The sequence below is a fragment of the Gracilinanus agilis genome, chromosome 3, assembly GCF_016433145.1.
Source record: "Gracilinanus agilis isolate LMUSP501 chromosome 3, AgileGrace, whole genome shotgun sequence".
Classification (NCBI taxonomy): Eukaryota; Metazoa; Chordata; class Mammalia; order Didelphimorphia; family Didelphidae; genus Gracilinanus; species Gracilinanus agilis.
In genome coordinates, this window is record NC_058132.1 from 195,170,684 (window position 1) to 195,188,817 (window position 18,134).

Consider the following 18,134-nt stretch of genomic DNA (forward strand, 5'->3'; position numbering starts at 1 on the left):
TTTGAATATTGATATGGTCAATTATGTGGATGGTTTTCCTAATATTAAACCATCCTTGCATTCCTGGTATCAATCCCATCTAATCATAGTGGATAATCCTTGTGATCACTAGCTGGAATCTTTTTGCTATCTATTTAAGATTTTAGCATCTGTGTTCATTAAGGAGATTGGTCTGTAGTTTTCTTTCTCTATTTTTGATCCGCCTGGCTTTGGAATCAGTACTATATTTGTGTCATAAAAGGAATTTGGTAAAACTCCTTTTTGGCATATTTTGTCAAATAGTTTGCATAGTATTGGGATTAGTTCTTTTCTTATGTTTGATAGAATTCACTTCTGAATCCATATATCCCTGGGGATTTTTTCTTAGGGAGTTCCTTGATGGCTTGTTCAATTTCTTTTTCTGACATGGGATTATTTAAGTATTCTATTTCCTCTTCTATTAATCTAGGCAATTTATATTTTTATAAATATTCATCCATTTCACCTAGATTGTCATATTTTTTGCCATATAATTGGGCAAAATAGTTCTTAATATTTACTTTAATTTTCTTTTCATTAGAGGTGAGTATCATCTTTGATACTGTAATTTGGTTTTCTTCTTCTTTTTAAATTAGATTAACCAATACTTTATCTATTTTATTTATTTTTTCAAAGTACCAGATCCTAGTTGTATTTTTTAATTCAATAGTTCTTTTGCTTTTGATTTTATTAATTTCTTCTTTGACTTGCATGATTTCCAAATTAGTGTTTATTTGGGGATTTTTAATTTGTTCTCTTTCTAGTTTTTTAAGTTGCATGCCCAATTCATTGACCTCTTCCCTCTCTAATTTGTTGATATATGCACTGAGAGATATAAATTTCCCCAAGTACTGCTTTGGCTGCATCTCAAAGATTTTGATAAGTTGTTTCCTCATTTTCATTCTCTTCAATGAAATCAGTAATTGTTTCTTTGATTTTTCTTTGACCAATCAGTTTTGAAGAATTAGATTATTTAGTTTCCAATTAGTTTTAAATCTGACTTTCTACAAATCCTTATTGATTATGATTTTTATTACATTATGGTCTGAAAAAAATTGCATTTATTATTTTGGCTTTCCTACATTTGTTTGCAATTTTTTTGACCTAATACATAATCAATCTATGTGTATTTGCTATGTGTTGCTGAAAAGATGGTATATTCCTTTTTATCCCTATTTATTTTTCTCCAAATATGTATCAGCTTTACTTTTTCTATTATTTCATTGACTTCCCTTACTTCTTTCTTATTTATTTTTTGGTTCCATTTATCTAGTTCGATAAAGTAAGGTTAAGGTCCCCACTAGTATGGTGTTACTATGTATTTCCTCCTTAAACTCCTTCAGTTTCTCCTTTAGAAATCTGACTGCTGTATCATTTGGTGCATATATGTTGAGTATTTACATTTCTTTGTTATTTTTACTGCCTTTCATCAAAATGTAATTACCTTCTGTGATAATTAGATTAAGCCTACACTGTCCATCTTTAGATTTAATCACCAAAAGTGAGAGCACCTCCAATGCTGGGAGGTCCTTAACCCACGTGTGCTAGAGTGGATGACAAATCAGAGTCAACTGACTGCCCCCTGGGCAGTCCTTTGAGAAGTGTCTATTGTGATTGGACACGTAAAGTGGGAGGGAGGCACAGGAAGTGACATATGAGTGACCCCTTTAAAAAGAGGGAGTTGAGTGAGTGAGAGGGGGTTTTGGTGAAGAGGGTGGCTGGTGAAGGAGGTCTTCTAGTTCTTCTGGTCCATGGAGGTGGTGAGTTTAAAGACTGACTGAATCTTCCTAAACATCTCTTAAGGAATTTCCTTAAATAGACTCTATGAATCCTGACTCTCAACTGAGGGTTAATTAGATCTACCTGGATTAATTAGAAAATCGTAGTAATTTACCTACTGTGTTACATTCTTATTTCCTTATTTTCTCTCTCTTTTCTCAATTTTAAATAAACTTCCAGAAAGTCAATTTTAACTTGAGATTATACTTAATTGAGGATTGATAATAGTTCAATCCTCTGGTGACCATCTTTTAATATATGCGACCAAAAAAACCCTTTTCCCCCCCCCTTATACTTCCTTATCTCTTTTAATGAGCTCTGTTTTTTCTCTAGCTTTGTCTGAGATCATAATTGCTACTCTTGCCTTCTTTGTCTTAGTTGCAGCCCAGTAAATTCTGCTCCACCCTCTTATTTTTACCCTGTGTATATCTACCTGCTTCAAGTGTATTTCTTGTAGACAACATATGGTAGGATTCTGGTTTTTTAATCTACTCTGCTATCTACTTCCTTTTTATTGGTGCATTCATACCAATCACATTCACAGTTATGACTACTATCTGTGTATTTCCCTCCATTTTGACTTCCTCCTTCAGTTCTGTCTTTTCTCTTACCCCTCTTACCTTCCTCTCCAACTTTTCACTTTTAGCCAGTTTCCCCCCTTTCCCTTTCCCAATATTACTCCCCTTCCCAGCACTTCCACTCTTATTGATTCCCTCTTACTATAGTGTCTTTTAAACTACCCCCACCCTCTCCCTCCCTTGTATTGCTTCCCTCTCCACCAGTCTATTTATTACCCTTCTACTTCTCTATAGGGCACGATACATTTTTCTGTTCCAATGGTTCTGATTATTCTTCCCTCTTTGAGTCAATTTTAATGTGGGTGAGAATTAAATATTACCTATCTCCAACCTCATTTCATCCTTCTATTGTATTGATCTTCTTCCCCCCTACTCCCATGTACTTATTTATGAAATATAAATTTATCCCATTTTGCTTCTTTTACCATTTTTATTAGTATTATCCTGCTTTTAGCCCTAGTTACATGTATATATATATATATATATATATATATACACACTTTTCATTCTATATAGTTTATCCCTGTTCCCTCTACTTCTTCTAACTACCCTGATGATAATAACAATTTTTTTTGTTTGTTTTAATTTTAAACCCTTAACTTCTGTGTATTGGCTCCTAGGTGGAAGAGTGGTAAGGGCGGACAATGGGGGTCAAGTGACTTGCCCAGGGTCACACAGCTGGGAAGTGGCTGTGGCCAGATACGAACCTAGGACCTCCCGTCTCTAGGCCTGGCTCCCAATCCACTGAGCTACCCAGCTGCCCCCGATAATAACAATTTTTAAGAGTTACCAATATCATCATTTCTTATAGGAATACAAATCATTTGAACTTATTGAGTCCTTTAAAAAAGTTTTGCTTTCTTTTTTCCCTTTCTTAATTACCTTTTGGTGATTGTCTTGATTTTTGTGTTTGGGCATCAAATCTTCTATTTAAATCTGTTTTTTTCTTTATGAATGCTTGGAAGTCTTCTATTTTATTAAATGACCATACTTTTCCCTGCAAGAATATAGTCAGTTTTGCTGGGTAGTTGATTCTTGGTTGTAGACTCATTTCCCTTGCTTTCTGAAATATCATATCCCATGCCTTCTGATCCTCAAGTGTGGATGCAGCCAGATCCTGTGTTATCCTAACTGTGTTTCCATGATATATGAATGACTTCTTCTTAGCAGCTTGTAATATTTTTTCCTTGGTCTGGTAGTTCTTGAATTTGGCTATAACATTCCTAGGCATTGTCAATTGGGAATTAAATACAGGAGGTGTTCTGTGGATTCTTTCAATCTCCACTTTTCCCTCTTGTTGAAGAATGTCAGGGCAGTTTTCTTGGATGATTTCCTGTAGAATGATGCCCAGGCTTTTAATTTTGTTATGATCTTCCGGTAGCCCAATAATCCTTAAATTGTCTTTCCTGGATCCAATTTCCAGGTCTAGTTTTGTCAATGAAGTGTTTCATATTTTCCTCAATTTTTTCATTCTTTTGATTTTCTTTCATAGACTCTTGCTGTCTTATGAAGTCATTTGCTTCTAGTTGTTCAATTCTAATTTTTAAAGACTGAATTTCATCCCTGGCTTTTTGGTCATCCTCCTTCTGGTCTGATTTTCTTTGCAGGTCATCTTTCACCCTCTTTGCTCTGTTTTCAAGGTGGTCAATTCTGGCTTTCAAAATACTATTTTCTTATTTTAGTTCATGTGCCTCTGTTTCCAGTTGACTTATTTTGCTTTTTAAGTTCTTTTCCCAAATGTCTTCAGCCTGTCTTAATTGTTTTTTAATTGTTTTGAGATCTTCCAAAGCCTGTGTCTAATTTGCTGGAATTTCTGCATTTTTTCTTGCTATTCCTTGATCCTCCCCTATTCCATTTCCTCTTTGTTCATTACCTGGATAGAAGCTATTGATTATAATTTCTTTTTTCTTTTTGTGTTGTTAACTCATATTTTTTTTCTTCTTTGCCTCCTGTCATTGGCTGTAATCTTGCTCCTCTGATTATTTTCTGGATCTGTGGGTTTGGGCTATTCTGTCCTAAAGGGGCTTCTTCTCTGCTCTGCTGATTGAATAGATTAGGCTGATGGAGTATTAATGAGCCCTGAGATCAGATTTTCCCCAGCTGGCAGCAGAAGCTAAAGGTATAGGTGAAGGTGTGGAGGTGTGAAGGCTAAAGGGAGCTGTGCTTCCCACACTGTTATCAAGGTATTCTGTAGTGGTTGCAGCCTTTGCCCTGGGAGCTTAGTCAGCCAGATTCTTACTGTGGCTCTCAGTGTATTTCAGTGGGAGAGAGGTGTTAGAGATTGAGCTTCCCTCCCCTCTGAAGGCTTCTTATCTTCTCTATTGATAGACCAGATTAAGCCAGGGCAGGGCTGATCTGCAGAGCTGGATGTGCCCGGAGGCCAAAACTTCGAGAAGCAGAGCACCAAGATGGAGAGTAGTGGCTGTGACTAGGCTGACCTCATGTCCACACCTCTCCTCCAGCTGCCTGTGGTCTAACTCTGGCACAGCTGTGCCAACAAGGCACCCCCTCCAGGCTAAAGCCCTCACCCTGAGATTCCAGTGACCACCAGAGACTCAGCATAGTAGGTAGAGGAGGGACCTTCCTTCTTCCTTTTCCTTAAACCCAAGAGTTCAAGAACTCAGGCTTTTTTTTGGTGTACCTTTTAATTCGAATCTAGCAGGAGGGTCCCAACTCTGTCTTGTTGTTAGATTTGGTTTTCTGTCCCCTCAAAGCATTTTGTTTTTGATTGGTGTGGAAGGGTTTTCACAAAGGTCTGGACTTTTGCTGTGTCTAAGGGGCCATCTTGATTCCACCTCTGTGATTCCATTCTTAAAATCAGATCAAATGGAGTTGGGAGCAAGAAATAAGGGAAAGCTTCAGAGGGCTTTGGTGCACTGTATCCTTCATTGATTGATTATATCCTCTCTCTATTCTTAAACTAGTCTTGGAAAAATAAAAACATTTTCATCAATGCTTACCTCTACAGTAAACTTTATATACACTAAACATCAGCATACACTTGAGGTCTTAATCCCAATATAAGACATCCACAGAGATTTAGGCTAGATGGAATATAATTCAAAAAGGATAGATGGGTTTCTTGCTAGAAAAGAAGCATAATATAGAAGCAGGAAATGTGGACCTTGCCAGCCTTACCTCAACTTTGTTTCTGTCTCATTTGCTAGCCAATAAGAGATGGGCTTGGGGTCAAGCCCATCTAATCCAGCCTTTCAGGTAATTATTATATGGTTTGGGACAGGAAATAGTTCCTGAAATAGATTTTATGGATATGAGCTCACAATTGGGGATTTAATGAGAATTATAAGGAATTTTTTACCCCCAATCAAGTAGGTGTTTAAGGCCTGGATCTTGAGTCAATACCAGGCAAACATAGACAAAAGAATAGACTTAATCTTACCTTGGGATTGTTCATATCTCCTTTGTTGGCTCCCTCCCTGATTGAATATGATGGCAATTAGCTTCTGTCATGCACACCAATAACATCAGCCTGCCCTTAGTAGGGAAAGATATTCTAGCTACTGTAACTCATCGATAAGTACAGGGGGCTGCCGGTAGCTCTATAGAGTGCTAGTGCAGCCAATAGCCAAGATTGGCAAACACAAGGCTAGCAGAGACAAAATAACTTGCCTAGCAGAGACATTGTGGCTCCCAGTGAAAAGCAATTCAATGTCGTCACTAGAGGATACTAAGGACTTGTCAGTGTAAGATGTTTCATTTGTCCCAGCCACTTGTGAGCCATCATCTATGCATGTGTTCTGGCCATAAGGGTTCTTGTGGCATGTGCCCTGGTCACTCAGGTGTGGGGCCTTTTCCCCTTCCTGCACTTCCCCCATTACATGGGTTCTGTGTATGCACATATATGTGTGTTCTTCCACATGGGTGGTATGGTATAAGAGAGTATACCTTCATACATAATGTAGGGAATCTTGTACTTTATTTGCTATATGATTTGATCCAGTATCTTTGTTTTGAATTAGCGTATCCTCTGTTAAAGGTAAACAGATTAACAGAGAGCTCATGTGCTCTGTCTTTGAATAATTACTTGCATTCACATAGAATGCTTTGAACACTGAATAGTTTTACTTAGGGTCTACCTGTTAGGTGAGTATCTCAGGAGCTAGTCAAGTCCAGAATTCCAGAGAGGACAAGTTTGGAGACTCCAAGGGGGAGAAGGAATGTCCACCGAGAGGACAATAATAGTGCCTACTCAAAGACCAGGAAACAGGAGTCTTATTCCACAGAGAGCTGCCCTATGAGATCAGCCTGAAAAGTCCTTGGTTATTATTGGCTGGTTAAAATATCAACAAAGGCCATTCAGATGACAGAGATGAATCAGCTAATAATAAGGAACTACCCCTGGAAGTTGGAAGTTGCCAAAAATAAATCAGTATGATCTACAGGGTAGTAAAGAACCTCATTCTGCCTTGCAACTCTATCTACATGTCCTGTGTTGTTTGTGTATGTGTGTGGGTGTGTATACATACATGCAGATTTCCAAATGTTCTTTTCCACACAAACTGTACTTATATAATTGTTGCTTCTTGTTACCCTTAAGTTTCTACCAAGTGCTTCATCTGAGAGCTAATTAGTTAAAAAAGAGCAAATATAAAAATATACACTGATTTGTCAGGGTTGGAATTTAATCACCACCTCAGCTAGCACCGTGCCCCTGCTGATCAGGGAGGATTTCAGTTCTAATTCTGGCTTGTAAGCTGCATGCTAGAGCTAGTACGGCACTACTGAGGAGTGTCAACACCAAAGGCACAATTCCTTCTTGCCTTAGCATTTCTGGGACAGTAGGGACGATGTCACCAACCCCCTTTTGACCTTGTCTGTCCAAATCCTTCGCATTCTTCAAGACTCAGCTCAAGTCTGACTTTCTCCAAGAATGCTTCCCTGGAGCTTTTCTTCCCTAAACTCCCTCAGAATAATACAAATTAGACTTCAGCACATACACTGCCTTAGACACACACACACATTAGGTATATGTGTTTGTATACACAAATATGTAAATATGCACATATGTATACATATGTATACATTTATGTAGGGGTGCAGGAAATGAAGACTAAGACATGAACTAGGTAGTCTATCCTAAGCTTCACCATTCCCACCCCACGTTCTAGGATTGTACTGTCTGTCTCTGTCTTCTATCTTAAGTGTAAGAGGTGGAGACTCGGATCCTCTTGAGCATTGTGAGTGTAGAAAATGAGGGATAGGACATGTGCCAGGTCTTCCATCCTCATCTAGGCACTACCTTTTCCCTGTCCCAGCTCAGCTCCATGGTGGAGCTTAGGAAATGCCCAAAAAGAGATATATAGATATAGATATCCACAATACACATATGCGTGTATATGTGTGGCACGCATGTATGTGCACGCACACATACATGTGTGTACATGCAGGTATGTATAAAATATATATGAAATGCATAGGGGATTTGTTTATAAATACATGCACATACATGTGTGTATCTACATATAAAACATACACATGTGCATGTATATATACAAAAATGAGTGTGTGTGTGAATATACATACACTATCTCACTAACTAGATGTGAAACTCTTTGCAGGTAGGGATTCTGTCTTTTACTTCCCCTGTATCTCTTCCAGGATAGTGCTAGCCAGAGTTAACACTCAAATACGTTTAAATTTCCTGAATAACTGAACAAGATCAATCATTCAATTCAACAAGAATTAATTAAGCTTTCTATTAGATATAATGGGAGGCAGCCCAGCTTAGGAGATAGAGAGCCAACCATGACAAATTCAAGTGACTCTGACATATACTGACTGTGGGACCCTGAGTAAATCACTTATGCTCTCAGGGCTCTGGGCAAGTCTCTAAGATTAAGTGGCAGAGAAAGGGCTAGCTTGCATTGGCAAAGGAAGTCTCCTTCCACAGGAGTTCCCTGGATCATTGAAATCACTGATTCAGTCCCTCTTCTCTATCCCCTTCCTGTCTGCATGCCTCTGGGCTAGGCACTCGGGGAACTACAAAGGGTACTTGTCCGGGTTGCCAGGACAAGCTGGACACATTACTGGGAGTTTTCGCTAGGAGATGTAGTAGATGAGGAAGTAAGATGAAGGGAAGATAGAGACGATTATAAATTCAAGCCCACAGGTGAGTTGGCATGCTGTCAATCAGAATTTCTTCTCAAAACGTCCTCCCCCTTTCCCACTCCAGGAGCTCTAGTTTATTGTTGTTTAGCCATGTTGGACTCTTCATGATACCATTTTGGGTTTTCTTGGCAAGGATATTAGAGTGGTTTCCCATTTTCTTCTCCTGCTCTTTTATAAATGAGGAAATTAAGACAAATAGGGTTAAATGACTTACCTAGGGTCTCATATCTCAGGCCAGATTTGAACTCAGGAAGATGAATTTTCCTGATTTCAGACCCAGGACTCTATCCACTGTGCCACCTAGATGCTCTTGAGGAACTATTGTCTAGCCCAGTGATGGGCAAACTATGACTGTGGGCCAGATGCAGCCCCCTGAAATGTTCTATCCAGCCACATGACAGTATTCCTAATCTGATGAATACAATGAGTAGGATACAATACAATGAAACTTTGAAAGAGTTGCCTTAGAAACAGACTGACAGAGGAATATTTCCTTTCCTTTGGCCCCCTCTTTAAAAAGTTTGCCCATCACTGGTCTAGGGACAGAGTATATAGAGGCAGCAGAGGGATTGTGGGTAAGTGGGATCTGGAACTTTAGATGAGTAGGAGTAAAGCCAACAAACTATGTCAAAGGACCAGAAGGATTGAATTATTAGAGGAAAATGAAGCAGGTAGGACTTTTTTTTTTTAAACCCTTACCTCCCATCTTATAATCGATAATGTGTATTAGTTCTAAGGCAGAAGAGTGGTAAGGGCTAAGCAATAGGGGTCAAGTGACTTGCCCAGGGTCACCCAGCTAGAAGGTGTCTGAGGCCGGATTTAAACCCAGGACCTCCCATCTCTGGGCCTGGCTCTCAATCCACTGAGCCAGCAGGTGGGATCTTGAAAGTCATAGTTAAGCAACTCAGATTGGAGCAGAATGCCAATGTGTCTGCAATTGGAGAGGCTCTGACCCACTGTGAGCAATTTGGTTTTTTACCTTGTCAATTGTCCCTCCCTTTTTGCAGCTATGTACACTGATATGCCTCCCTCCCCGCTCCATTCCTGAAGCCCACCCTCATGCAGTTTGAAATAGAGTAGGAGGATATATCACGTATAAAATAATTGTAATTCAAAATGATAAGTACACGAGGGAGGTGTTAGAATGCTATGGGGGAGGAAGGGAGCATCATGGACAGCTTCCTGGAAGAGAGAGAATATGACTTTCAGAATGGGTAGAGTTTCAGTAGGCAAGGGTTTGGGCGGGGGGGAGTAGATTCCTAGCATGGGGATCACCAGGAGCAAAGTCACAAAGGCAGGAAGTAAGATGCTACATGCCTGCCTATGGCAGGAGTAGAAGCAACAGCTGAATCATTGTGAAAAAATGATACCACTGTGAGTCAGTTTTGCCTACTAACAACCGTAGGGGGTGGGGATGTGTGGAGGGAGAGAAAAGAGAAGTCTTCCCATTTAGGAGGAGGAGAAGTTGAGTCAGCATCAGATTGGATCTCAGGTCTCCCCTCTGAGAACTAACTATCTGACTGTGTCTCTCTTCTAAGTTAAATCTAAGAGGTTGAGACCCAGATCTTCTTGAGCATTTTGAGCTGCAGAAAATGAATCAGACATGAACTATTCTTCCATCCTCCTCTAGGCATCGCCATTCGTGCCTCATGTCTCAGCTGATGCTTGGAATGATGATTGTTTCTTCTTCTGTGTCCTGCATCCAGAACAATAACAATGAATTCTGAATAACAATGAAAGAAGTCCTCAACTTTATGATTTGGGATGTAAATATAATGCCAGAATTAATTCAAAGAAATGAATAGAATTAAGGATTTATTGATAGATAGTGCCTGAGAAGCCATCAAGTCAAAGCTTCTCATTTTATAAATAAGGAAAAGAGGTTAAGTGACTTACCCAGATAGTAAGGGTCTGAGGTAGGATTTGACCCCATATAGCTCTATTTACTCTACCAGAATCCTATCCACTATGCCATGTTGCCTCAGCTAAGTAGGAAGGGACACTAATTCCATGGGAACAGATCTCAGGCACCATGAAACTACTGCCCAGGAAGCCACCGTGTGAAGAAAGCTATGTGGAATTAGACCCCAGAGAAGTTTGCCTGAGGAGCCGTATCTAGAGAAGGGGTGAGGAAGTTAGAATTATTTGGTAGGTTCCTATTTAAATCAATTATTCTTACTAACTAGTTGTTCAATTCAGTTTTTTCTACTCTACTAAGGCAGAACAAGTATCTTAAAAATGTAAATCAGAGAGTCTTTTTTTTTTTTAAACCCTTACCTTCCATCTTGGAGTCAATACTGTGTATTGGCTCCAAGGCAGAAAAGTGGTAAGGGCTAGGCAATTAGAGTTAAGTGACTTGCCCAGGGTCACACAGCTAGGAAGTGTCTGAGTACAAATTTGAACCTAGGATCTCCTGTCTCTAGGCCTGGCTCTCAATCCACTGAGCCGCCCAGCTGCCCCCTTATCTTTTTTTTTTTTTTAACATTTATTAATATACATTTTTAACATGGTTACCTGATTCATGCTCCTCCTATCCCCTTCACCCCCACCCCCACCCCCCGCACTCCCCCCACCCAATAGTTTTTCATGTGTCCTTGATCAAGACCAATTTCCAAATTGTTGGTAGTTGCATTGTGCCCTCTTATCTTAAACATGTAAATGAAGCAAATGGTTTTGTTTCACAGTCTCTTTAGGTCATTATTTTCAATTTTTGTGCTGTTTAATTTTGGATGCTAGCTACTCCACCCTAGTTATGGCTCTGATACACCATCATCATGAGCATGACTGGGGAGAAGAGGCAGAAAGATATCTCATATTTATACAGCATTTTTTATCTATGGCTGTGACAGGGAGTGCTGATATGGAAAGGCCTCAAGTAAAGGTCTCTTATGTCTGACTAGTCAAGCTAAGACAGGAAACATTCACTGCCAGGCTGACCACAGAGTGAAACATTTTTCAGTCAAGTAGCTTTCAAAGCCCAGATACGAAATGGAAGAGGAGATGTAATCCGAGTTGGTGAAAGGAATGCCCACATGGATTACATTATAGACCTTGACATGTTGAAGATATTTTGTTTTTCACAGAATGCAGGATGAACCTGACTACTGTCAGGATAATACTGGAAGGGAAGGAAAGGGAAGGGAAGAAGGAAGTTGTTTTTTATTGGAAGCAGTTTCTAAATGCTTTACTCTTTCTCAGGGTGGTCAGGGGTCACTGGAACAGTGACCTGAATCTAAGTACAACTTAATGAAATGAAGCATCCACCTCATCTAAATTATCCTCTTCCCAGAGAGACAATACAGTCCTCTGGGAAGTTCCCCATTTTAGGGATTATATTTGTGTTGCCACTAAGGGCAAAGGAAAGAAAGGTGGAGGGAGGAGAAGGAGGGAAGAAGGACAGAGATTTTTCCCCTCCAGTGATCATCTTGGCATAAAACAGAATTAGTACTAATTAGATTAAGAATCAGAAAAAGCAGAAGTTGAGTCCTTGCTCTGTCATATACTTTGGACAACTTTCTTCAGCTATTTAGATCTCATCTATAATATATATGAGAGATGGACCAGCAGTCAGTCTCTTGGTTTCTCTCCAGACTGATAATTTTGTGGAAACCACAATCCTATGCCCCTAAATTTATCCACTTTCTCTTCTCTGGTGTTATCTGCTCCCCTCCTATTCCCTATAGTTCAGCAAAAACACACAGTTCCATTTTGCTATAAAGTGAATAAATTTTGAGGTGCAAGTTATTTAAATTTCAAGTAAGATAAATGGATATGTAGTAGAAAATATCCTAGGTTTGGAGTTAGAGCCCTAACCCCTTTTTTTAAAAAGCCTTACCTTCCATCTTAGAATCACTACTATGTATTGGTTCTAAAGCAGAAGAGCAATAAGGGCTAGGCAATAGAGGTTAAGTGACTTGTCCAGGGTCACACAGCTAGGAAGTGTCTGAGATCAAATTTGAACCCAGGACCTCCCATCTCTAGGCCTGATTCTCAATCCACTGAGCCACCCAGCTGCTCTTAGAACCCTACCCTTGAATCTGTACCCTAGCACTTACTTTGTAACTTGTTAACTACCACTTGCTAACTATTGCTTACTTACTTATTGTTATCGTTATTGCTTAGTTACTTATTGGTAACTCTTGGTAGCTGCTACTGACTTCCCTTAAATCAACTCTTTGAGGCAAATGGAACAAGTCTAATTCCTCTTACATACAATAGATTGACAACTGTCATGCCCCATCTACCCACTAGCCCAATATCACCCCCTTCTATGTTCTTTTCCCAAGGTTTCTTGTTGTTCAATTGTGTCTGACTCTTCATGACTCCATTTGGGGTTTTCTTTCAAAGATACTAGAGTGGCTTGCTGTTTCCTTCTCCAGCTACAGATGAGGAAAGTGGGGCAAACAGGGTTAAGTTACTTGCCCAGGATCACATAGCTTAGTAACTATCGGAGGCCATATTTGAGTTCAGGAAGATGAGTCTTCCTGACCCTCTAGCCTGGCTCTCTATCCACTGTGCCACCTAGTTGCCCTCTTTTCCAAAATTAAACATCTCTAGTTTCTTAAACTAATCCTCTGATGCGGTGGTTCCCAAACTTTTTTGGCCTACCGCCCCCCTTTCCAGAAAAAAAATATTACTTAGCGCCACCTGTCACATACTCTCACTGCCCCCTTACAGTTATTCACCTGTACAAATGCACCTGGCCATCACCGCCTTGCTGGATCACTGCAGCACCCACCAAGGGGCAGTGGCACCCACTTTGGGAATCACTGCTGATGGTTTAGTCGCCAGTCCCCTTATATGTCCTGTAGTGCAAAAGGGTGCATATCAACCCTGCAAAACCTTACTACAGAGTTTCTGACAGTTGAAAAGGGTTTAGAATCCTGAGGTTAGTCAGTTGACCCTGGAGAATCAATGAGAGTAGGATGGTCAACTGAACTCTATCTTTGGACTGAAAACCTGGCCTATATTCTGCAGCTTTTCTCTTAAAATTTGTTAGCTTAACTATTTCCTTTGGATCTCCCTAACCTAACCTAATCCTATTCCCAATCATCATTTTCCTTTCCTGAATTTCTGTAAGGTTTTGAAAGGAGGGTGGATCTGGGTGTCAGCTTTCAAACTTGGTAGATTTAGTTTCCCCATAGTCAAATAGGACTTGCCCTTGTTACAAATTATCTCTTGAATCACTGTATCCAACTTTCCTAACCCTATAGGTTACAAAACCTCTCAGGGCTGAGTTTGGCAGATCCTTTCTCAGTCTCACATTCCTATGTCCCTCCCCCACCTGAAGCTTTCTCTAGGCGGCTGTTAGAGTTACCTTGTATCCCTCCATCCCTTCCAATCAACCCTGAAACTCAATAAACCCTGTTTGTCACTTAATCAAACCTTTTGCTAGTTCATTAGTTGATTGATAAGAGAAGGAGAAGGGGAGAAAGGAATAATATTGTCTCTGGGTCCTGAAGGGAATTGGAGGCGTCCATTTTGGAGGGAGTGTAATCTCAATACTTCCTCTGGACTCTTCCTTTGTGAACCTGAGAAACTGACTAGAAAGCCCTCTAGTCAGTTTCAAGCCATTCTTGGCTGGCCCTAACCTTTGTCTGTAGAAGTGCCCTTCCTACCTGAAGGGCTCAGTCTGTTTCCCTTTAGTGTCTCTGTCTCAAACTGTGTCCCAGTCTGTGTCTCCCAGGCTGCAGCTGCCTGCCCAAAATACCTCATCCTCTCCCTTGCAACTCTTTATACCTCCGTGTTTATATTCCCTAAACTCAGTCATTCCCTTACTTCTCCTATCACCTCAATTTACCACCCTCACCATTGTACCTTCCTTATCCACTTTATGGCCTTAGGGATCCACAAACCCTATCCACAGTGCCTTATCTCTATTCACACTACCTTTAGTCCCTTACCTGTCTTATTCCCTATTACAACCTTACCTCTGCCTTAATTTCTCTATTACCTCTAGCCTATTCCCTTATTACAACCAGTTTATAGCCTACTAGATTTATTCCCTTATAACAGTCCATTTCTCTTTCTTTAGATATATCAATGTCATTTTTTGAGCACAATGTGCTCAAAACTAAGCAAAATACTGTAGATATGGTCTGACCAGGGCATAGTACAGTGGGACCATCATTATCATCACTTTAGGACTTATTTGTCTATTATCACAACATAAGCTCCCGTGAGCTTTTCCACAAATGTATTTATATGTAAATATTGTAATGCAGGATTTATGCATTACAATATATACACATATATAAACATGCATATACATGGGTCTATGTGTCTATGTGCCTACGTACAGAAATATATATTATAGATAGGTACACTTTCTCATATATATGTATACACTCTTGGATATTCTCTCTTCTAATATTGCCTTCTCTTGCTTTTTCCATCTGTCTGAACTCTCCTTTTCAGTCTTCTTTGGGGGATCATCATCTGTATCCTAATTGCCATGTATGAGTATTTTCCAGGACTCTACTCAGTGCCTCTTTTCTACTCTTTTTATCTTCTTTCTCTTAATTCCCTCTCCCATAAAGTCAATCATCTTCTCCTTTAACAGTGACTGCCCAATCTATATACCTAGGCTTCACCTCATTTCTAAGCTCTAGTCCAACATTTCCACCTGTGTGTCTCATAAGCATCACAAATTCAACATAATCAAAAGAGAATTAATTCTTTTTTTTTTACCACTAAACTCAAATTTCTTCTGTTTTTCTCTTTATGATGAGGGACCCATCATCCTTCCTTTTACCTAGGTTCACAGTGTTGGAGTAGCAGCTCTCAACACCCTTATCTTCCATATTCAATCAATGTCTTATCTTGTCAACACTTTCACCAAAATCTTTTTCTTCTTACTCATATGGTCTAGATCCAGCCTTTATTACCTCTCTCCAGGACAACTTTAATAGCTTCTTTACCTCCAAATCTTCCTTTTTCCTGCCTACTGTCCTGAAATCTGTTATCCAAATAGTTTCCAAATTGATATTCCAATGCACTCTCATTTCTTACTATCACTCTGCTCTACAGCCAACACAAATTGTCCTGTTTGCTATTCTCTGTTTACCTCCAGGCCTTTGCAAAGGTTTTCACCCATACCTGGAATGTTCTCCCTCTTTGTCTCACTTCTTGGAATCCCTAGTTCCTTTCAAGGTTTAGCCTGTGCTGCCTCCAAAAGAATTCTCTTTCTTGACTCCTCATCCAGTTCAGTAGCCTCCTCTATTATTTTGTATTTACTCTGGGGGTATTTATTTGCATATATGCTCCCCCCACCTTAGAATCTAAGTTCCTTAAGGATAGTGAATGATCCATTTTTGTCTTTGCATCGTCTCTATTCCTGGCACATAATAAATATTTAATAATGATTTTTGAATGGAACTTGATTGCATAACTGGATGCTGTGCCTACATCCTAGACCCAGTTAAAAAATGTGACACTCTTGGCATATATTGAGCTTTTGTGGTCCATTAAAATCTCTACTTCTTTCTCACATAGACTATTATCTAGCCATGTCTCCCCTATTCTGTACTTTTTTTTACAACTGATTTTTATTTTTAAACAAGTGTAGAACTTCACATTTTTCCCTACTAAGTTTCGCCTTATCTGAGTCAGTCAATTATTCTACTCTGTTAGGATTCTGTAAATCTTTAGTTTCTCATCCAACAAGTTAGTTATCCCTCCCAGGTTCATGCCATCTTCAAATTCAATAAGCATGCTATGTTATCATCCAAATCATTGATAAAAATATTGAACAGAACAGAGAAGTATTCTGTGGGAGAACTCCCTCCAGGTCTCCATTGATCCATTAATCACTACTATTTGAGTACAATCATTCAACCAATTCCAAATCCTCCTAAACTATACTATTTTCCCCCATTTACATTGCTTCAACTTGTCCACAAGAATAATGTGAGAGACTTCATTAAATGCTTTGCTGAAAAACCCAGCATGCTATATCTATGGTATTTCCTGGACTACTAGGCTAGTAACCCTGTCAAAAAAAGGAAATGAGATAAGTCTAATGTGACCAGTTCTTGATGAAGCTATACTGATTTTTAGTTGTCACTATTTTATAAATGCTCATAAACCATCCCTTTAGTAAAAAATTCTAGAATTTTACCCAGCATCAACATCGAGTTTTCTGGATTACATAATATGGAAAAATCTATCTCTTTTCCTTTGTGGAAAATCTTTGCAGTATTTGCCTCTCTCTAAACAGTGAACATATTTAACAACCATGATTTTTCAAGGATGAATACCAACTTCACCAACTAGTTCTTTCTGTATCCTGGGATATACTTTGTTCAAGCCTGGTAATTGGAGCTTTCAAGGTCAGCAAAGTGTTCTCTCACCACCACCTAACTTGCCTTTACTTTTAACTCCTTGTCAACCATCTATGTTCTATTTCTCCTAGTCTAAAGATGTTGTCTTGGTAGAAAAGTACAGTAATGAAATAATATCTGTTTGCTATCTTTTCTCCATCTTCCATTATTATTTCATCTATCTCAAGTCAAAGCTTGATGCCTCTTTTAATAATTTGACCCCAACATAGCTTTAAAAAATCTTCATTTCTTTTCCTTAGCATTTGTCACTAGCCTCAACTCATCGTACAAGGCATCTTCCAGTTCAAAGATGATCAGTCTTCTCTAGACTTATCTTGGGTATTACAGAAGCAAGGATCTTTCTTGTTTGGACCTCCTATTTCATCCTCTTTAACTTCTAGTCAAAGTTCCTATAACAATAACAACTCACTACTATACAGTACTTCAAGGTTAGCAAAGGCCTTTCCTCACAACAGCCCTTAGATAAGTTGTTTACAAACATTATTATCCTCACTTTATGGATGACGAAACTAAACTTCTGTGAGATTCAGTAACTGGCCAAACTGGGTATTTGTAGAGAGGAGCCCAAAGATAGTAAAAATTAAGTGCTGAGGAATAAAATTCAAAATGACATACTCAAGAGAATGCTGTCATGTGGGGACTGGTTTGTTTTCATGTTTTACTAAGTCTATACATTATGTAATAATAGTAATAACTAGCATTTATATAGCACTTTAAAGTTAGTAAAGTATTGTACATATATGTTATATAATTTGATTATTATATGTGTGGGGAATATGTGTATCCCATTTAAGTTATCTCTCTGTCATTTGTCTAAATGAGATTCCCAGGAATCTTACCCACTCCTCTACAAAGGAAACTTTGATTCCTGCCTGTAAGGGGAGCATGAAATTGGGGGTACAGACTGGGTACTCTCTTCCAACCAAGGATATTAAACTAGAATTTAATATTTCTAATCTAGGGGAAATGATTTTTGGTTCATACCACTTTACCGGTCACTTTCCCATAAAGGAGAAGGATGGCCCCAAGCTTTATATCAAATTCTTTTTATAGAGACCATCACAACCAGTAAGTAGCAGATAAACGCATTTAAGCAAGCTGATAACAAAAATAAGTCATAGAAGTTTATATTAGTTATGATATACTTAACAACACACAAGTATATGAGCTCTCCAGTTGGGAGCAAGATAACTCAACCCATAGAAAGCACCTGATTTGATTCAAGAGGAAAATTCCCTTTTATTTAGAGAAGCAATCTAGAAATCAGGGATTTGTTGGTGCCAAGTTG